The sequence below is a fragment of the Phyllostomus hastatus genome, unplaced genomic scaffold (genome assembly GCF_019186645.2).
Source record: "Phyllostomus hastatus isolate PE091 unplaced genomic scaffold, TTU_PhHast_1.1 phas_contig_948, whole genome shotgun sequence".
In the NCBI taxonomy this organism is placed as follows: domain Eukaryota; kingdom Metazoa; phylum Chordata; class Mammalia; order Chiroptera; family Phyllostomidae; genus Phyllostomus; species Phyllostomus hastatus.
Genome location: NW_025333993.1, coordinates 726,277 through 748,492, shown reverse-complemented (window position 1 = coordinate 748,492; position 22,216 = coordinate 726,277). Strand labels below are relative to the sequence as shown.

The 22,216-nt window shown below is 44.7% G+C and overlaps 1 protein-coding gene across 19 annotated transcripts in view; it reads left to right on the top strand.

Annotated features, from left to right (window-relative positions):
• The window catches only part of PCBP3 (poly(rC) binding protein 3), a 219,144-nt gene that overhangs the window by 118,607 nt on the left and 78,321 nt on the right, over positions 1-22,216 (top strand). The gene's annotated exons all lie outside the window — the stretch shown is intronic.

The window sequence follows — 22,216 nt, the reverse complement described above, 5'->3', positions numbered from 1 at the left end:
GTCCACTTCTTTTAAGGTTCTTAACCCTGAATTGCACCCTGGCTTCCATTAACCTCCTAATGGGGTCAGCACAACCTGCTGGTGTTCATGCCTCTCGGATGCTTCTCGGCTGTTCGTTTCCTTTTAACAGGGTCATTTGTAGTGAAATGAGAAAGAACGTCCTGTTCCTTCAGTGATGCGACGTGGAGTGTGTGGTGATGTTACTCTTCATCTATACAGAATGTTAATGCTTTCACTGACTACAGGTGATTCTCTTTGGGTTAGAAACATAGTGAAGGTAATGAGACACTTCAGAATCAGAACTGATTTTAGGAGTAATTCTAATGAAACTGGGAAAATTTAATTGCAAACTCAGATTCAACAAATTCCTTCTGCAGACAGATCAGGTACATGCTTTATGCAGGTCCTGGTTCTAGGCTGGGTCAGGCCTATCAGCAAACACACTGACAGGCTCTGTCCCCAGAGACAGTCCTAAAAGGTAGACTGTACACCTGAGAAAGCAAGTGACGGGCTCCATTGATAAAGGAAAAGGGAGAACAACAGTGAGGGAGTGCGTGTGTGTATGTGTGTGCATGTTTCCGCATGTGTGTGTGCACATGCATGGTTGTGTTGGAGGTTGTTAGTGGTCAACAGGGCCATCAGGGTTGGCTTCACTGAGAAGGTGACATTGAAGTAAAGGTGAGTGCATGAGTAATGCAGAGAGAATAGCATTCCAGGCAGAGGGAACAGCCATTGTGAGACCTCAGTGTGAGGATGGCTAGAGAACAGCCATGGGCCAGTGAGGTGGGTTGGTGAGGAAGAGGGAGAGGTGTGAGTGGGTCACTGCGGCCTATGAGAGCTTTTGCTTTGTAAGGGCAGAGAGGCCGGAGCAGAAGGAGGTTCTTGCAGAATTGCTCTGACTTCTGGGTGGGGAGTAGGTGCTCAGGGGACCCAGGGTAGAAGTAGGGGCCAATTAGGAGGTGTTACATGAGTCGGGTGAGAGGTAATGCTGAGGAGGAGGTGAAAGCTGGTCAGATTTGGGATTTGGAAGGCAGAGCCAGTGTGGATTCCCAGCAAAGTGGCCGTGATGTGAGGGGGGCAAGGATATGGCAATGTTTTAGGCTGATAAAGAACGGCATCCTCTTGAGCTCTTGAGACTAAGGCTGTGGAGAGCGTAGTGGGAGTGTCGGCCTTCAGACATGTTAAGGTGAGACACTTTGACATTCAGTTGACTGTTGAATCAACAGCTGGACAGATGAGACTGTAGCTAAGATGAGGATGGGCTGGAAGTGGGGACTCATGCCAATTCCCTGCAGGAAATAGAGGCTCATCAAGGGAGCATCAGAGAGGGAAGAGGATCAGGGATGGGTTTGGGTGCCCCAACCTGACAGGCTGCAGTAGAACAGGGAACTGATTAGGGCTAAGCCAGGACCCGTGAGGGAGCTGAGGAGGCCCAGAGGATACCACACAGGTCAGGAGTGAGGTCTGACTCTAGCCCTGCCGCAGTTTGGGAGAGAGAACTGGGGTTCGTGCAGGTCACTGGCAGCTTGAGCAGTTTAGTTGACTGAAGGGGATGAGAGTAAAACTGATGTGCAAGCACTGGGGCAGGGGCCAGGGAAGGTTTATTCCACAGTGGGAGCAACAGTGACTGGTTTCTGTGTGGATGGGGTCACCAGCTGAGCTGCAGGGGTTGGGAAGATGGCTGTCTGGAGTGCAGACAAGGGGAGTAGGTCATTGCCCAGAGGGGGTTTCATCCCAGGAAATCTTCCTGTGAGGGGGACAATTCACATGTTTTTGCCATATAGTGAAAGGTAATTTCATAAGGTTCAATTTAAGGTTTGTGCCTGAATGCTGGAGAACTGGGAGTGTGGCTGGAACAGGGAGCATGGGGTGCTGACTGGTGTGTGGTGTGCTGACTGCGGTGCAGCGGCTGTCTTGTGGTCTGTGGTGTGAGTGGAAGTGATTTGTGTTTTCTCCAGTTCCATGCAACTGTCTGGGTATAGGCAGGGACTGGTAGAGAGTGACATTTTAACAGGCTGATGCGTTTGCCAAGCAAGAAGGAAGCAGGTTGAGGACAAAGGGAGACAAGCACTCATGCAAACAGCAGAGGATGGTGACTCTAGGTGTAATCTGGGAGAGGGATGGACATACTTCCCCAGGGAAGAGGTGGGACAGCAGATAAGGCAGCTGTCCATAGCTAACTTTGTTTTTAAGTTGGCAGCAGTTGTGGATTAATCTCTAACAAAGTACAATACAACTAAGAATTTTTAACAAATACAACTACCTTTTCAAGTTAGAGAAAAGTACTTGGTTTCCATGGTAACTGCCAACCATTTAACTATATGGTAAGTATTATGAGGTGACACAGGGTAATTAGACAACGGGGAAATTGCAGGGTAAGTCTTAAATACAAAGTGACTATGTGGCTGAATTCTGCTTCTGAAAGCAAGTCTGTGGTTCATCTCTGGCCTCATCTGCTCTGACCTCTACCTTATAACGTGTCCTCAGCCCAGACACAGTGCCCACTCTCGGGCCAACAGCCAGTTGTTTAGATGTGAGTCCTGCTTCTTCTCTCCTTTCTTCACTGGGACCTCAGGCAGGTTGTCCTCAAGTTTCCCCAACCCTCGCCCTATGCTGCTGTGGGGTACCCTTCCCAGGACTAGGCTGGGAAGCAGGTGGAGGCCTCACACAGGGCTACAGGCTGTGGCTTTTGAGATTCATATTATCAACCAGAACTTTAAAATGGGTATTTTTAGACTTTGGGTAGTTCATGAACTGGCTATTAAAAGAAAACCTAAATATAGGGTTTGTTTCTGTTTTTTGTTTTTGTTTTTCAAAAAGACAGTACGAATCAGTACACAGATCAGTCTTCTGCAGATTGAACAGGATGGTTACCTGAGAGAGCATTTATCCGCTGTCACCTGTACCAGAAGCCCCCAAAAGGCAGACATTCTAAGACAGCCACAACAAAAGTAACTTACAACGTTTGTAGAAACACTGATAAGTGCAGGTAGAGGGTCAGATGTTTTAATTAATTATTAAAGTATAGAAACAGATAGTGTTGACGAAATCAAAATATCCCAGAAGACATGTAGAGACTCCTGGTGTCCTAGGAATGAGAATTTGGACACCCAGCTCAGGGTTAGTGGACATCAGGACTTTAAGAAGATTGGTTGGAAGCCCCTCCCACCCCTGCCCTGTGCCTGGACTACCATTGCCCATGTATTCTTTGGACCAGGGCAGCAGGCATTGTGTCCTGACAGCAACCAACTCCAGAGAGGAGCAGAGAATTACTCCAGAAAATAAAATCTTGGCAGATACAATCCAAAGATACCCACCTCTTCTTCCCCCAAGTACCAGGGCAGATCAGAGTGAATGGAACTTATATCCATGGCAGGCAAATCAGGCCTCTCAATAGTAGAGTTGTGGGCATAGCCAAGAACTGTCATGGGTTTGAGGAGAACTAAAAACAGGAGAAAGAATCACCAAATACAACAAAAGAAGATGCTCAAGGGAAGAGTTAATGGCATAAAGAGAAGAACACTCATTAAACACACACACACACACACACACACACATTGCTCCTTCAAAAGAAACAACCAAAGATTTTGGGAGGAAAACTTAGTCAAAATGGAACAATCAGGGTGGCTTAAAATCACAGTACAGGCAAAATGAAGACGGAATCAGTGATTGGACAAATGAGTCAGTGATCATTCCAAAATGCAGACCTGGAGGGGGGACCCAGAGTTATTCCAGAATGAAGATCTAGAAGTCCCAGAGCTCTTCCAGAATGCAGACCTAGAGGTCCCAGTGCTGTTTCAGAATGCAGACCAGAGGACATGAAACTATTCCAGAATACAGACTTAGAGGACCCAGATATATTCCAAAATGCAGACCCGGAGCATCTGGAGCTATTCCAGAATGAAGATCAAGGACCGAGAGGTGGAGAGTCTGAGGCCAAAGCAAGTCTGAACAGTTCCATTTTCTGTTGTGTAGGAGTCTAAAAAGGAGAGAATGTAAAAGGCTGAGGAAGGATAATGAGAAGCTACTAGAAGGACCCTTCTCAGGGCACAGGACCTGTCAGGGGACTAAATATTGAGCAGGGGAAGTGAGAAACCGCAACTGCCCCAGCATATTAGGACACATTTTCAGGATACTACCAAATACAAGAAAACTGCCAAAAGCGGTCAGCAGGAGTATAGGTCTGGCGAGCAATTGGCATCAAATTTCTCAGTGGCAAAGTTTTATTTCAGAATTAATTGGATCAATATTTTCAAAGTATTTGGGGGAAAATTATTCCAAACTGGAAACCTTATACACAACTGGACTTGAATTCAAATTGAAAGGCGAAGGATGTTTCCAGACAGTCAAGGGATCAGAACTTACCAGCCTCACCCTTAAGACACTTGACAGAGTGAAAAAAAAGGCAGTCATCTATAAAAGAGGGTGATGTTTGATCACACTAATAATAGTAGGGAAAGAGTCCAGTTATGAAATAATTGTTGATGCACATTGGGGTGAAAATTAAAGTAATAGTTAAAAAATCATATGTATATATATATTTATATAGTGATGAGAAAGAAAAAAGCGAAAGTTCCCTAAACTTCGGTCTTTTCCAAGGGATGTGTAGATACTACTCCTATATAACCTATGGTATGTAACTATGCATTTAACACAGTTAACAATTTATGACAAGTTGCCAGTCAGAGGCACAGATGGTATAGTTTCAATCTCTTAGAGGAAAAACTCTAGAACAAAGAAAATCTAATTAAGTCACCAAAAGGTAGTACAGAAGGGAAAAAATGTAGAAATCATAGAAAATATAAAAGGCAAGACATCATGTAGGTATTAGTTCAAATGTGTATTCATTTTCTCTATTAAGAGATGAAACTCAGTCATAAAAGTGATATAGAAACAATTTATTCATGGGAAGTATGCTAAGCAAATTCTTTTTTAAAAAAGATTATTTATTTTTAGAGAAAGGGGAAGGGAGGGAGAAAGAGAAACATCAATGTGCGGTTGCCTCTCACGTGACCCCCACCAGGGACCTGGCATGCAACCCAGGCATGTGCCCTGACTAGGAATTGAACTGGTGACCCTGTGGTTCGCAGGCTGGCACTCACTCCACTGAGTCACACCAGCCAGGGCTGTACTAAGCAAATTCTAATCACTGGAAAGCAGGACTAACAATGTTATTTTCAAGAAAAAGATAAAAAAGCATTAAATGGGACAAAGATACTTCATTTTGAGAAGCTATAATTCCCTAAGAAGAGCTGGCATTCATGAACTTTTATGTACATAATTATAATAGCTGTAAAATTTATGAAGGAAGAGCTTGTAGGACAGGAAATGGATAAATCTAGTACCATAATGAGAAACTTTAATTTTAAAAAAATCAAGAATAAAGAAAAGCATACAGTTACGAAGGATTTTCATATCATTCTTGATGAACTCTGTTCCAAACATAAACATTCTTTTCTTTCTCTTGTTTTTCCCCCCTCTCTCTCCTTCCCTCCTTTCTTTTTTTAAAACACACCAGGACCATTCACCCTGGTTTGAAAAAATGAGGGCTTTAAAATATATATATTTACTATTAATTTGATTTTAAAGAAAATTTTATTTTTTAACAGCAGGTCACTAAGTACAGTAAAAGTAGAAAATAATCACAAAATGATATCCCCAAATAACCCAGACTCCATTATATTTGTAGAGATTTTGGAATGCTTTTAAATAAAGCATAAACTATTTAAAATAATGAAAATGAGATAATACTGCATATCAAAACATGAAGGATGCTGCCAAAACAATTCTTAGGAGAAAAATGTCAGAAAACCAGAAACATTTAAGATAAATGAGTGCCCTGTGACTCCAAATGTTAAAGAAAGAATTAAAAAATAATTTAAGACAAATTAGAGATGAATACAGTAGAATCTGAAAACTTGTTACTTGGTGCAATAAATTCTGGAAGAGGACCATGAAATACTTCAAACTGTCAGCAACTTTGATCAAGGGGGAAAAGGCAAAACTTAAAACTTGGGTAACCAGAAAGTAGTAAAAACTGTGTATGTGGTGGCTGTTAAAACTTTCAGAGATTGCTATTCACAACTTAATGCAAAATAATTGAAACATCTAGGTGAAATGAATAACTTTCTAGAAAAATGTAAATCAAATTGATTCCATATGATTGAAGCATAAAAAGTCTGAATAACCCATCACTGGGGAAGTGACTGAAACTGTGCTCAGAAATCTGTAACTCACTAGACCCCAGGTCTAAGGGGAAAGGCCCTTTTAAGGTGTGTAAATTGTTTCAGAGTACAAAGAAGACACAAAAGTTCCCCTAATCAGTTTTTGAGATTAGCAATATTGAGACACAAAGGTTGTGCAAGTAATCTTAAAATGACCTATAGGTAACTACCTTTCCAAAGACAGATGTGCAAACTATAAATAAAATGTTAGCAGATGGACTCCAACAAAGCATTTAGCCTTAAATATGTTTTCAACTTAAGAGTTGATGGTCTGGAAGCCACCTGGCCCCCGAGTTAGTCCTCTCTGTATCTGCTCTTTCTGTCTTCTTCATGTTTCATGAATTCTCATTGCTTTGTTTTCTTTTTGATTTTTAAAAGTTTTCTATTTTCCTTTGCTGTGTTTATTTGATCCTCTGTGTCTTTTAATTTCATCTTGATTTTTGAAATATTTTTCTTTTGTTCCAGATTCTTTCCTGAGTTCTATGACTTCATTCTTGAGTTTTTCTAATTCTGGTTTATTCTTCTTTTTTAGCTCTTGCAATATTATCTTAATGTCTTTTAATCAATTTAAAGATATTAGATTATGGTTTTTCTATTTTTATTCTCATGTCTTTATGGTTTGTGTTATTGTCAGTAGGGATGTTACTTTGTTTATTTTCTTTTGTCTTTAAAAAAACCTTGCATGGGGTTTGGCCTTACATGGAATTCATTTTCCTGAATTTCTTAGAAGGGAGACATGGTTAATAATAGCATTTCTAATTTCGTAGCTCTAGAATGTTTAAGACAGGCTAAAATGAATTTAGCCCTGGTGGGGGGACACAGTGACTGGGTGGCCAGGGAATGATGTAATTGTATTGCATCGATGTATCTTGTTTATCTGGATGTCCCTGTTTTTAGGAAATACACACTAACATATCTGGGGTCAAGGTGCATGATGTCTGCTAATCACTCTCAGAAGGTGTAGATCATTAGGGAGAATGAATGAATGAATGAATGAATGAATGAATGAATTGAATGAATGTATGCATGACAGACAATATACCTCAAAGCAAACAGTTGGAGGAACAACTAAGTATACATAGAAGGTCTTTGTAATAGTCATATGATTTCCTCAAGATTTGAAATTATATCACAATAAACCATTGTCCAATACATAAGTACACTGTATTCCTCAGTGGAAAATGTGATGATTCTTCTTCAGACGGACGTCCTGGGAGACTTTGGGAGGATGAGGTGACACTTGGATGTGCTGGGTGGGGACTCAAAGGTGAGCTATGGCTGCTGGAGCCAGGCTTTTTGTTTTAGTTTCTCAATATTTTCCTCAAACTGGAATTTTAATTAAAACAAATAAATACCTCAGAATATAATTTTAAAAATCTGATGAAAAGAGGACAAGTAGCCTTTTGAAGTGACATTGGGTTCTGAGTGCAGGAGACGCCGGAGGGGAGTTGGCATTGAGCTTACTTCCCTGGTTGGCATCTGGGGTGGGCAGCCTTTCCTATTGCAGTGCCTCCTCCTACCACTGTGGCTATTTTTCTTCAGTGTCAAGTGTAAACCAGCCATGGCCCCACAGTTCTCTGTGGACTCGTGGTTTACAAGCAGTCAGGAACAGCGCCAAATGCTGGGTGGTGGTGAGTGCAGAAGACCAATAACAAAGAGAGATGGGCTCAGTGAAGCCCTTAGATTGGCCAGGTGCTGGGCGCACAGCTGCTTCTCATGTAGAGCTTTCTGCTTAAAACCCAAGCAGGACACGGGAGCTGGCCTGTGGGCTCCAAGCCTTCTGGACCGTGTCCTGGTGGTGACCTTGGACCAGTTCCCTGTGTAGTGGAGACAATGTCCCCTTTTATAGATAGAGGCTATGGTGAAGGGAGAAACCCATCAAAACGAAGGAAGCTGTGGTTTCAGCCAGCCAAGCATCAAGTGGATTATGTACCAAGTGTGTTGGTGGCACTGTGCACATTTTTGTGTCTGAGAGATGCTCCTGAGACAGGCCTCGGGCCTGACTGCACTGGCATGGACATGTTGAGATGTGGGTTTGGGCTTACCTTGATCTCAAGGCCCAGTCCTTGCCAGGTCTCTGCTCTACCCACACAGCCAGCCCAGGCCATCTCCCATCCTGGCTCTCTGCTGCTCCTCATGGTCACCAGCTGGCCGCCTGCACTGTGTCCTAAGGCCCATCACCTGTGCTGCCCTGTGCATACCTGTGTCCTCCCACACAGCCTTATTCTTAGGCCAATTCCCAGGAGGGGGTCTCACCTTTTCCCCAAGGGGTGGGGTTAGTAGGGTGAGGGAAGGAGACACCAGGCTTCTGTTCTCCCCATGCCCCCCCCATCTAGGCTTTTGTACCTCTCCACTCCCCACACTGGTGCCCTTCTGGGAGCTGGGACCACTAAACTTGGAAGTCCCAGACTTCCTCCATTCTTGTTGCCATGACTGAGTGACCCTGGAAAGTCCTGACCCTGGAAAGTTCTCCAGATCTGCCCACAGTGTTGTTTTCGTCATCTTCTATCTTTTTTTTTACACCTGCCTTGTGGAAGTCTCATCCTGGACCTAACTGTGGAGGAGAACTGTGCGTACTGATACATCTGTGACATCCAGCCTGTGTGAGCCCTCATGTGGCCCCACCTCCCAGACTGATCGTACCAGCTTCTCTCCCCCCAACAGCACTGGCTACCATTTCTGAGGACATCTGATGTCCCAGGCCAGCCTACCCTGCTAGCTGCAGTGACCTCTCGATGTTAAAGGAGGTAACCACGGGGAAGGGGAATCAGCCCAATCAGGATAGCACACAAACGTGCTCCACCTCCCTCCTTACTGCCTCTGCTCTTCTCCGGGAGGTTTCACAGGGAGGTGACCCACACCTGGCATTGCACTGGTCACTCTGTTTTCTTCACTTCTCCAACTTGAAAACCATACCTTTTATCTCACTACTGTATGCTTCCTGCCCAGTTTCTGCTTTGGACTTCCTGTTTGTTTGGAAGGAATTCTAGACAGTATGCACTAATCAGGGCCCTCACTGCATCTGCTGATCCATCGCATTAGTAAATATTTGGCTTGTACCAGCAAGACAAGGTCAGATAATATAGGAGGGAAACAGCAAAACAACATGTGGAGATTCAAACCTATATAATTGTTCTCTGTGATCTACCACAATTTAAACTAATTAAATTATAAAAACGAATCACCTATGCCCAGTTGGTGTAGTTCAGTGGATTGAGTGCAGGCCTGCGAACTGGAGGGTCACCAGTCAGGGCACATGCCTGGGTTGCAAGCCAGGTCCCAGTGGGGGGCGCTTGAGAGGCAGCCACACACTGTTCTCTCCCTCTCTTTCTTCCTCCCTTGCCCTCTCTCTAAAAGTAAATAAATAAAATCTTTTAAAAAAAAACAAAATATGAATCACCTTTGTAATTCACATGTCCCTCCAGTGTCTCTTAATGACATTACTAAGCTGTCCAGTTAGTTGCCCTGCAGTGCTTACCATCCCTCCGCAAGCTCCCCTCCTACTATTTCTCCAGGACCTCTTCATGAGCTAGCTGTGGCCTCTCAGCTGGGTTGCCAGAGGGGTCCTTGTCTTGGGGTGCCTTCTGACAGGGGTGCACATGCTGCTTAACTCTCACTACTCCCCTCCTCCTCCTAGTGGCTCCACTAGGGGGGCCCTTCCTGTCCAGTCCTACAGGTTGGCTAGGGCCCAAGGTGTTCCGGCAGGTCACAAAGCCTCATCGGAGCCAAGGTCCTGTCATCAGTGGTCAGGATGATCTTTCAAAACATAAAACAGCTCTGATGACTTAGCCTCCCTTTCTTGTCTCTTCTTGGCTTAATGGTCATGAAAGATAATTAGATTTACAAGTATCTGTAGTGTCTCCTGGGCTGTGAGAGTTCAGGGCTGTGATGGCCCTGGCTATTGAGATTGGGCTCTGAGGGTGAGGTCAGCAGGGTGAGGGGAGGGGACGTGGAGCTTGAATGATGTGGGGAGGTGTAGCTGGGGACTTACACTTTCTCCTGGGTAGGTACTGAGAGGCCTGAGGCAGATCAGTTCGTGTTCTCGTAATGTCCCCTCTGGTTGCAGAGGGTACAAAAGCCTGCAGGGAGGTGGGAGCAGGACAGTGTGAGAACCCCAGGAGAGGGCTTCTGGGGAGCAGCTGGGGGTATGAGAACACAGTGGGGGTAGGTCTGACGGTGCCAGGGCCACCAACCACAGGGACACTGGGTGTGGGCTACATGAGGAAAAGGGTTTTGCCCTAGTCTTGGGTGGACTAGGTTTTCCTGTGCTTTTAATTGATATTCAGATATTGCTCTTGAACACCTATAATTCTTTGTAACTGTTTTTCTTGTTTTCAGTAAAAAGTAAAATTTTTGATTTGTATTGGGCAGAATTATAATTTGAAATAAAAATTCTTTATTTTGTTGTGAACACTTTTTTTCCTGATTCTTTAGCTTCATTAAGGAGAGTCACTGAGAATGGAGACTGAGTTGAATTTTCCTTTCCTTTATAACCTGGTCCTGCCCCTTCAGCCTGAGCCTGGGTTGCTGTGTGAGCAGTTCCTTTGGTCATTTCTTGCAGCTAAGGGGAGACTGGGGGTTAAGTAGGGTGCTGCTGTCCCTGAGGCTCCTGTGGGTCCTTTTGGAAAAGACCCGGTTGGTTTTATCCTCAGAGTGCAGGGAGCAAGGTGCCCATTGCCATTGCCCTTTTCCCAGAGGTTTGATGAATCAGACGAGGTCAGGATTCTGGGGGCTGCACAGCCAGGCACTCAGAGTACCTGACTTTGAGTTTCATCCCGAGATCTCTCAGGCTGGTGCACCTGATGTTCAGGTGTCCACAGAGCAAGGCATGGAGTGAGCTATCCTCTATCCCTGGTTGTGGCAAGTTGGATGGCACTCTCTTAGCTATGGCTTTGGATGTGCATAGAGCTGTTTCAGGATGCTTCTGTGCCTTTGGCAGCAGAGGGTCTAAGGATGCCTAGGGGTTCTTTTTGTGTCACTGGGGTTGTTGCTGGGGTTGCAAACCACCCACCCCCTCACCTTCTCACCCAGAGCTGGTAGTCTGGAGGAAGCCAAGGTCAGGATCTTCGGCCAGTTCCCATTGTGAGTGGAGAGTCCTATCTTTCCTCTCTTCGTTAGGGAACCCCCATGCCCTCCCTCATTTTGCTGCCTCCCAGCCATGTGGGACCTTCTGGGCTGGGTGCTTGAGGCCTCCTGGGGCAGCACTGTGGAGAAGGGCACACAGAAGCAGCTAAAACTGAGCTGCTAACCTGGGAGATAATGCTGTCTGGTTCCCCTTTGGTCTCCTGCATGAGCAGGTAAGGGCATTTTGGGGGGGATGCCCTGAGCTTGATGCAGGCTCTTGGCCCTGCACATGGGAGTGGTCAGGAGACATGTCCTCCCCAGAGCACATGGCACGGGTCTTCCTTTCTTCCCAAACCTTCTAGCAAATAGTCAGATCTTGATGTTGTTTGGACCCAGACACCTTCAGATATAATACAGAAAATGCTTTCTTCACACTTTGCTCTTTTAGCTCCTATTCTTACTCTAGAATCATCCTGGGAATATAAGGCCTAAAATTCTCCGTCTGTATAGCACTTTGCAAATTACAGAGTACTTTTCGAAATGCTGAAAGGTGGGTGTTTTCTTGTTTCTATTTGGAATGAGGAGCTGAGGCTGAGAACTGCTGAGTCATACGGGTTAGCCCAGTGGTTTCTGTAGAGTGGGCCCCCAAGACTAGGGTCACAGGCTGGGAGTCCCCATGTTCCAGGGAGTGCCCTTCACCTTGGGAAGCTGCCACAGCTCTAGTGCTGGTAGAGATGCTGAAGGGTCTGAGTTTTTGAAAAGGAGCTGCCTCTGCCAGGACTTCCTCCTCCCACTGCCTGAGGAGCCAGAGGAGGACCCTGCCTGCCCTCTTGCCTCCATCCCCCCCTCCAGGACCTCCTGCTAGAGAACCTGACATAAAGCCAGCCTTACAGGTATGGTGGGCCTAAATCTAGGGTAGTCTCCCCCAGATTTTCACCAGGTGTGCAGGCCTTGTTTAATTTCCCCTTGAGAGTGTGTGGGGTGTGGGACGTGGGACATGTTCCCCTATTATATTGTCTTGCCTGGCAAAGGGATTTTTACATGTAATTAAGACTTCTAGTCAGCTGACTTTGAGTGAATCAGAGGGCAGGTGATTCAGGTGGCCTGATCCAGTGACATGAGCCTTTAAGGCTTGGTAAGAAGTCAGTGATGAAGGAAACTGGAGATCAGAAGCACAAGAAAATTCCCGATGAGGGCTGTGCTCTAGGGAATGTAAGCAGCCTCTGGGAGCTGATGGCCATCGAGGAAGTCAGTCCTATAGCCTCAGGAAGCTGCACTGGGCCTCACCTCAACTGAGCAGCCAGGAAGAGGCCCCACCTCTAGGCAAGAATGCAGCCAGCTGACTCCCGCATATGTGAGCCTTTGCCCCAGAGAGCCAACTGTCCTGTGTCCAGACCTATGCCCTTCAGGACTGCAAACTGATAAGGTGCTGTTTGCAGACTCAGCCCAGCAGCACAGAGGAGTGGGTTTGGGGCCAGGAGACAGTGTCACAAAGCCAAATGATAACTGTGTTTTGTTATATTTTGTTTTTAAAGGACTAGCCAGTCTTCTCAGAGCCATTTTACAATTAATCAAAATTTCCATATTGATAAAAAGTGCCACTTGTATCAGTAACTTAATAGTCTGCGCTTGCCCCTTTTAAAGTGTTCAGATGTATTCCATCTCATGGCTATTTGTGTGTTCCTCTGAAAAAAGTTGTGTTATGACCTATCTTATTCCCCCCCCCCATAAAAAAACCTAGTTGGATTTTGGTTGGAGTCCCATTAAAATTACCCATTTATGTTGGGACATAAATGCCAGGGCTGTCTGCCCATGTTTCATCCAAAGCAGTCAGTGAGGTTTTGTAGTTTTCTTGTGTAGATCTTGCACACTCCTTATTTAAGTTATCCTTTATCATTTTATATTTATTTTATCCTTTATCATTATATATAGAAGAACATGTATTCTTGGTTTCTGTTGTAATTATGACTGATATATAGCAAAGATATTTATTTTGCATCTCTAGTTTATAATCTGTCATCAGTAAACTACATCCTCTTGGGTCTTATAAGTCAGGATATATTAGGTGGAGAATCACATTATCACAAATAATAACATTAATGCCTTCCTTTTTAAGTATCTATAGTCAGTTATCTTTAATTAACTACTTTGCCCAAATTTTTAGAAAAAAACATTGAGCTGTAGCCGGTCTTGTCCACATTTGGTCAGCTTTTCATCTCTCTATGCCTTGAAGCTGTGGAGGCAACTAATGCATGGCCTGCTGATTTTTAAAGTCAATAAATTATTGACCATTCTTGTGTTCCTTTCTGAAAACCTCCCTTTCTGTGGTTGTTGCCACGCCAGCCCTGCCCTCCTTGCCCCTGGGAATGCGTCTTTCCTGACCACACATGTTCTTTTTCTTGTCTGTCACTAAATGGTGCAGCATTTGAAAGCTCAGTTATTTTGCCTGTTCTCTGAGGCCTGCTCACAGACAGGGATGTGGACGTGGGCACCTCTCTCCCAGGATACATTCTGGGCCTGACCAGCTATCCTCCCATGGTGTCTTCTTGGGTACCCAACAGGAGCCTGACCCAGGAACCTGCTCCTGTCCTCCTGACTGCAGTGCACCACCCAACCTCCAGCCTTGTTCCCTTGCCTCACCTTCCCTTAACACATCCCAACATGAGCCCGGAGTCCTCAATGTACTCGGAGTACCTTCTTATGCACTCAGGGGTTCAGCCTGCATGCAGACTGTGCAAGGAAGGCTACAGATCAGGGAAGCAAAGTGCAAATAGTTCTTAGGAAACAGGACAGAGAATGTACTAGAGTCATGGAGGAGGAAATATTTGGCCAGTGTCCACTGAGGGGTCCAGCCTCCCTCAGTCCCATCAGCCTCCCTCAGCCCTAGGAATGAGGAGTAGGACAGGGAGAGACTGCTGTCTGACTTTCAGTAAACGGGTTGAAGATACCGAAGGTTGACCAGCATGCTGGAGGGCCCTCAAATGTGGCTGGGGCAGCTAAGCCAGGACTTCCACCTGGGAGAGCAGCCTGGCAGTGTCCAGGGAGGTGGACGACTGCCACGTCCCCAGGATCCAGCATGCCCACTCCTTGGAATATACACAAGAAAAAACAGGCACATGTGTACAAGGAGACACACCTGAGCAGGTTCCTGTGCAAATACTCAAATGCCAATTTTCACTTATCTGCCATTACAGTCAACCACAGTCCAAACATATTAAATGGAAAATTCCAGAAGTAAGTCATGGAATTTATAAGTTTTTAATTTCACAAGTTTTCATAAGGTTTAAATTTCACATCATTCTGAGCAGCATGTTAAGATCTCACATCATTCGCTCCATCCCACTGGGGATGTGAATTATTCCTCTGTCCTGCATTTCCACACTGTACATATTCTCTGCCCATTAGCAGCCTGGGTTATCAGATCTCAGGGCTGGTGTTCAAGTCACCCTTATTTTACTTAATAATGGCTCCAAAGTGCCAGAGCAGTGATGTGGACAATTCAGAGATGCCATAGAGATGCTGTAAAGTGCTTCCGTTAAGTGAAAGCTAAACACTCTCAATAAGGAAAGAAAAAAATTGTATGCTGAGGTTGCTGAGATCTATGGTAAGAACGACTATTCTATCTGTGAAATTGTGAAGAAGGAAAAAAATGTTTGTGCTACTTTTGCTGTCACACCTCGGAATGCAAAAGTTATAGCCACAGTGTGTGATAATGCTTAGTTAAGATGAAAAAGGTATTAAATTTGTGGGTAGAAGACATGAACCAAGAACAGTTCTGATTGAGGGCAATGAGGATTTCAGCAAGGAATTCCCTAAAACAGATGAAACCAAGCCATTTACTGCAAGTGAGGGATGGTCATACAGACTCAGAAATAAGTGGAGACTGAAAAATAAAAAAAATGGCTAGAGAGAGAGACCACATTTGCATAAATTTTTATTACAGTATATTGTTATTATTGTTCTATTTTATCAGTTACTGTTATTAACCTCTTTACGTGCCTAACTTACAAATTAACCTTTATCATAGGTGTGTGTGTGTAGGAGGAGAAAACCTAGTATATGCAGTGTTTGGTGCTACCTGTGTTTCAACCCCCTTGGGGTCTTGGATGAGGGGTACTGTGTGTAAATACACCTGTGAAATGAAGAGTTAGATGCGTGTGGATAAGTCTGGAATGTGAGCCACAGTGGGACATGTGCAGCGTTGTGCCACGGATGCTGACCTTCTGAACACACGCCATAACGGGACATCTTGTTTGGAGCTCACACACCACGGAGAAGTGCGACTGAGTGGGGGGGTAAATGCCCGTTTCCTTTGTCAGGGCCTGGGGGGCACAAGAGCAGAGAAGAGGCTACTGGGCCATTTTTCTTTAGTCTTTTTAATGTTTTGTTCATTAAAAAATAAGCTGAAGCAAATATAGCATGGTGTTAACATTCGTTAATCCTTAATATCAGGTACACTGGTGTCTCATAGCTTTAGTGTCTCTAGGTTTGAAATAGTTCATAGTGAGAAATCAAAACTATTTTTTCAAATTGTAAAGCCAGTGATCTCTCTTATGGACGGTGCTTTCTTTGTCTTCAAACTTGCCTCCTTACTCAACGGGCATCTGGCCCTGTATGTCCTTGGGCTTGAGGGTCACAGTTCAGACTGCTCATTAGATCCCACAGGATATGTGAGGCCCTGTCCCCTGGACTGAGATGTGGACTTTCACTGTGGTTGTGGATTGAGGATAATTTACCAGGAGCACCCTGCGGGCCTTACTCAGCCAGGCCTGGGCTGCCTTTCCCCCAAATCTCCTTTCCCTGGCCTAATAGGGTATGAGTCACTGAGCTGCCTGGACCCTCCTCGCTGAGTTCTTCCCTTTCTTGGGGTCCAGACTGGATCAGGGTCTCCAGAAGATGTCTCTGAGGAGGGTACAGTGGGAGAATCTGTTTCCTTGTCTTTCCCAGTGTCAAGAGGTTTCCCGTACCCCCTGCGTCATGACCCCTTCCTTTGCCTCCCATCTCAGCAAGGCAGCATGTCCCTCTGACCCTCCATCCATCACCCCTTTTCTCTCAACTCAGCTCAGAAAGGTTCTCCACTTTAAGGTACTCCTGTGATTATATTGGGCCCTCTCTATAAACCCAGGAAAATTTTCCATCTCAAACCTCTGTACCCTTAGCCACATCTGCAAAGTCCCTTTGCCAGGTGAGGCTGCATGTTCACAGGATCCCAGGGCAGGGGCATCACCGTGCCTGCCACACCTGCCTTCTTTACTTGGGACTTAATTAGCTCTACTTTCTCTAGCTCCTTAAAGTAGAAGATTCTATCATTGATTTTAGATCTTTCGTCTTTTCTAATTCAATTCCACATTTTTTCAACTCTGTTTTAGCTGCATCCCACAGATGGTGATCTATTGTTTTTTTAATCATTTTATTATCAAAAGTTCTAATTTACCTTGCAGTTTATTTTCCTGACCCATGAGTTGTTTAGAAAGTATTGCTTAATTTTCAGATATTTGGGGGAGTTCATGGTATCCTTTCATTAGTTATTTTTAATTTAATTCTTTGGTGGCCACAGATATACCTTGTGTGGTTTTAGTCTTTCTAAATTATCGTGTTATCTTCTGGGCTGGTAGACTACTACAGCACACAGCCTTTTCAGATTGGATTCTGTCATTTAACATCACCCACTTCAGGTTCCTTCACGACTTTTCATAGCTTGATGACTCATTTCTTTTTGTCACTGAATAGTATTCCATTGTCTGGATGAGTCACAGGATTTACTTTTTTTTTCTTTTTTTATAATCCTCACCCAAGGACATGCTTATTGATTTTAGAGAGGGCAAGGGAGGGAAGGAGAGAGAGAGAGAGGAGAGAGGGTGAGAGAGAGAGAAACATTGACATGAGAGAGAAGCATCAATTGTTTGCCTCCCGTAAGCACCCTCACTGGAGATTGAACCCACAACTAGGCATGTGCCCTTACCAGGAATTGAACCCGCTACCTTTTGGTTTATGGGACGATGTTCCAACCAACTGAGCCACACTGGCCAGGGCAGGATTTACTTTTTTTTTAAAAAGTATTCTAGCACATTTTGTGGGAACAATTCTAGGAGTTATGAACACTTCTGCTGTCTGGATTGTAGTGTCTAAAAGGGCCAGTTTCTTGGAGGAGTGGTTTATTATGTTGTACAAACAAGTAAATGTATAAGATAGGCCTGAAATATCTGGTTTGAAATAAAAGGGAAGAAACTCACATGACTAATGAGATATTTCAAAATCACACATGAGCTACCTTGAAAGGCTCTGGGTACCAGAGATGTAACATTATGAACATCATAATACTAGGGACTGCAGTAGACTGAAATATAGCAAATACATAATAGTCCATGAGTCATAATGAATCTGAATCACGAGAACAGAAATGTCATTGTTCCCTGAAGGTTGTTAGGTGAAACCTAATCAAATGTTTTAATCATCATTTATCATCAGTAAATGATAGAATCCAGCAAGCATCCTTCTTTTGCTGTGAAGACTGTATTTTAAACCGTGTATCAGGCAGTGGATGAAGTAGTTTATACTTAGTTTCTACTTAGATTCATATTGTTTCAGAGAGACCACCAGCCTCACTGCCAACTGCAGCATCAAGAGAGGGGGCTGTGTTGTGAGCATATGTTGTTGATATAATCTTTCCTATGTCAACCAGGCGACTGCTCCGCTAGCCACCTGCTGAGCAGCCCGGCACCAAGGAATAGACAAAACTCACATACAGTAACTATGCTATTCGCTCAACTTTTATTGAATGCAGGTTCACTCAAAGTAGATCCACATATATTAATATCCTACTTACACTTTAACAATCTAAGAGAAATATAACTTACACACAGAACAATCAGTGGGGAATAATGAACCCGAGTCCCAGAGTCTCAGTCTGCAGGTCCAGGAGACAGCATGGTGGGCAAGGGAGTCATCAGTGTCTTGCAAGGAAGGATCTCTGGAGCCAGTTGGGCAGGAGGGCCAACAAAGTCCTCAGTCCAGCAGGGCAGAGTTTCTGGCAGCCGATGCCAAGGGAGATCACGATGGCATAGAACAGCAGTCTGGTGTGGATCTCAGCAGTCTCAGCAGTGCTCTAGAGCCTGCCTCAGTTATAGCTTGAAAGTGATGTACTCTACCCTTATCTTGGCGCCCCTGAGGGCAGGTGGGGAATTTGCCCAGGAGCCTATCTATGGGTGGTAGGTGGCTGTTCTGCTTGGCACCCCTGATGGCAGGTGGGGATTTCCCCAGGAACCTATCTATGGGTGGTCCTTCTCTGCAGACATGGCTATTCTGACCACGTGTGTAGATATCTTAAGTGTGTCTCCTTGCCAAATGTGTCTAGCATGACTTAAGCAGTTTTCCTCTTGAACCAGTGTCATAGCTGACTGGCAGCCATCTTGGTTGACATAAGTGACTCCACTTTACATACTTTATGGTATCTTGACCAGACCAATGCCATTTTATTAGTCTTGCTCTCCACAGGCTGAACCAGGTTCTGTTCTGCCTTGTGCTTTGACCCCATGGGAAGGTCATAGCCGAGCACAAAGGAGGGACTGAATCTGAGTTTGAAGCAAACCTCTAGAACTACTAGTTTTCAGAAATTCAAGGCCAAAGGACATGTCAAGATGTAATAAGCAGGCACTCAGCCAAATGTAGAATTTGGAAGATTCTGAGAGGACTTGTATGTTCAATAAATTGCTTCAACAAATTTACAAATGCTTGTAAAAAGAGAAGGGGCAGGTACAGAATAAAATATATATCATAAGAAAAGTCATTCTGTAAACCTGATTTGGACTGTTATTGAAAAGAGCAATTGTAAAAAGACATGTTAGAGACAATTGGAAATTTGAATATAGACTAGGTATTAGGTGACATTAAAGAATTTTTTATTTATCATATGTGGGAACTGTATGGTGGCTGTGAGAGATATTCCTAGACTAAGTGTACATTAGAGACTTATTGGTGAAATGGCATGCTATCTGAATTTACCTGCTTGGCTAACCAGGCAGGACCCAGACTTGCCCCTTGGTTCAGGTCTGCTCTTCATTCATTCCGGGCCTAGGCGGAAGGGGCAGCAACACAGTTCTCCTCTCTTGGGTCACAGGAGCACACAGGGCAAACCACCTGGACAGGAACCCTTGGGGCCTGTGGCCTGCCTCCTCTGCCCACTAAAGTCCCACTGCCCCAAACAAGTCATGTGACTGCCTAGTGTCAGAAGTGCTAGAGGGTCTGGAGCATGGTTGTGCTGAGTGTGATTCCGTTGGCAAAGGGAGAATGAGGTTGGGAGTAGTTGTCCAAACTGTCATAGATCACAGAAGAGAAAAGGACGTATGAGGTGACACTAATAAGTTGAACTCAAGACAGTACACTTGCACACTTTGATGATCATGTTACATTGTTCGGAACACACTGGGATGCTAGGCTAGCAATGCTGTGTTCATTTTTCCTTTTCTACTCCATCTGGCCATACATATTTCCATGCTTGCTCTTCTGTGGAAACATGATCGTTGTATCAATAGGAAATAGCCATCCTTGTTTGACTGACTCATTATTGCTGCTGATTCATATGTGCTCTCATCTGTGGCATTTCTGTTAAAGTAGATTGAACCTTGGCAATCTGCTTTTCATTTCTTTCTCTCTCTCTCTCTCTTTTTTTTACTCAATTGTTAATCTACAGCTTTTCCTCTACTTTCAGAGATAGGCTTTAGATTTTTTTTTTCAAAGAGCACTACAAGAGGAACTGCTGGAAGTATAACTGAATAAAACAGATGTTCAGCTGCCTGCTGCAACAGAAGCCAAATTTGTGAGGCAGGTGCTGGTGCAAAAGGAAAGAGGTTTTATTCAGATGCCTTGCAACCTGGGAGAATGGTGGACTCCTGTTTCAAAGGCCATCTCCTTTCACTGCTCAAGGCCTCCATTCTCAATGGGGATAGGGAGGAGAGGGCTATTTTTTCTATCCAATTATCTTACTAGTTTTTGGTGCACTTGGGGCCCTTTCCATTCATCTCTCTAGCTTTTGGCATGTTCAAGCCCTATTCATTCATATTCCTAGCTTTTGGCGCACTTTGGCCCTATCCACTCATATTTCTAGCTTTTGGCATGCTTGGGACCTATCCATTCATATTTCTAGTTTTTGGTGGTGCTCAGTGTAAGAACCTCCCCCTGCCACCATCTTGGCCAGTGGGGGACACTCCCTGGCACTCCAGCTGACTGTCTGTGGTAACAGTAGGTTGCTTATTGCCAGATTCCTGAATTGATTGAAGACACAGGGGACTTAAAGAGGACTAGTCAATAGCCAGGGTTGTCTGGGGATGAGAGTTAGGGGCCATTTGTGCTCCTCTAAAACACAGGCAGGGAAGGAGGAACACAAGGTGCAGAGATTGGAAAACAGGCTCTGTGCAGTGCCTCTGGGAGTGGAGAGATGAGAGGCAGATAGCAGCGTGCGTGGCCAGGCCGGGGCCCCACAAGGCTTTGTGTAGAGGCTGTGTGGCTACTGCTGCTGGGCCTGTGGCCTGTCTGTCTGTGCTTCCTAGCTCTTGTGAAGAAGGAAAAAGAAATTCATGTTAGTTTTACTGTCACACCTCAAACTGCAGAAGTTATGGCCACAGTGTTTCATAATGCTTAGTTAAGATGAAAAAGGTATTAAATTTGTGGGTAGAAGACATGAACCAAAAATATGTTCTAATTGATGGCAAATGTTGTTCCAGAAAACACTGAGCCTCTGCGAAGTCCTCTGCGAGGACTTCAGCAAGCGATCTCCTGAAACAGGTGAACCAAGCCACTTATTGCAAGTAAGGGATGGTCACACAGACTCAGAAATAGGTAGGGACTAAAAAATATAAAAATTACTAGAGAGAGAGAGAGATCACATTTGCGTGACTTTTATTATAGCATAGTGTTATTATTGTTCTATTTTATTATTAGTTACTGTTAATCTCTTACAGTGCCTAATTTATAAATTAATCTTTATCGTAGGTATGTGCATAGGAGAAAACCTAGTACGTGCCGTGTTTGGTGCTACCTGTAGCTTCAGCCCCCTTGGGGTCTTGGGTGAGGGGTACTGTGTATAAATATACCTCCTGAATAAAGAAAGTAGACAGAACGGGAAAGACTGCAGTCTACAGGCCCCTGATGGAGAAACCAAACCTGAGAGAGGGACACACTCTGTAATGTTCTTTAGAAAAACTGTCATTAGACCACAGAGCTCTGCTGCCACTTAGTGGTCAGTCTTGTCACCAGGGTAGCTTTTACTACTCAGTTGTTGCTTCTCTATGACAGGAAGCCAAGGGCTTTTAGCAATATCCAGAATGAAAGTATTGCCCCTTTGAATTGGGGAGGTTCTGTTGACCAACATCCTTAGCCTCTTTGGAGAGGACCCTGCTCAGGGTGACACTGTCGCACATAGGATACTGAGGAGACTTGTGTGGGGACAGTTAGTCAACAGGCTGGAGGGAATGTCCCACATCACCCTGTATCCAGAGTATGTCGTAAGGGGGAATTAAAATCCCCCACTTGTCCTTAGTCCAGCCATTTCTTTCCTGACAAAGAATCCTCATGTCCAGAGCTGGCAGAAGCTCTGGACATGAGCTTCCAGGAGAACTCGGTGGGTTTGATACTGTTAGAAGCAGAATCTGGCCTCAGAAAGAGTGTGTACTTCATGCATGGCCTGTCCTTCCACCTTACTACTCTCTTGGGTTGTTGGTAAGCGCTGGTGGTTTCCCCCTTTCCTTTCATTTCTAGCCACATTGTCCTGTCACTTGGTCCTCAGCTCTGCTTGGGGATGAGGAACTCAGTCTCATCTAGGCACAACAACTTTGGTAATATCTCCAACCCAGCTTACTCTGAGCCCCGGCCTGAGTGCCCAGCTCTTGCTCTTGCCCAAGAGTGGGTCCAGCCTCTCACTCTGCATGCCCAGG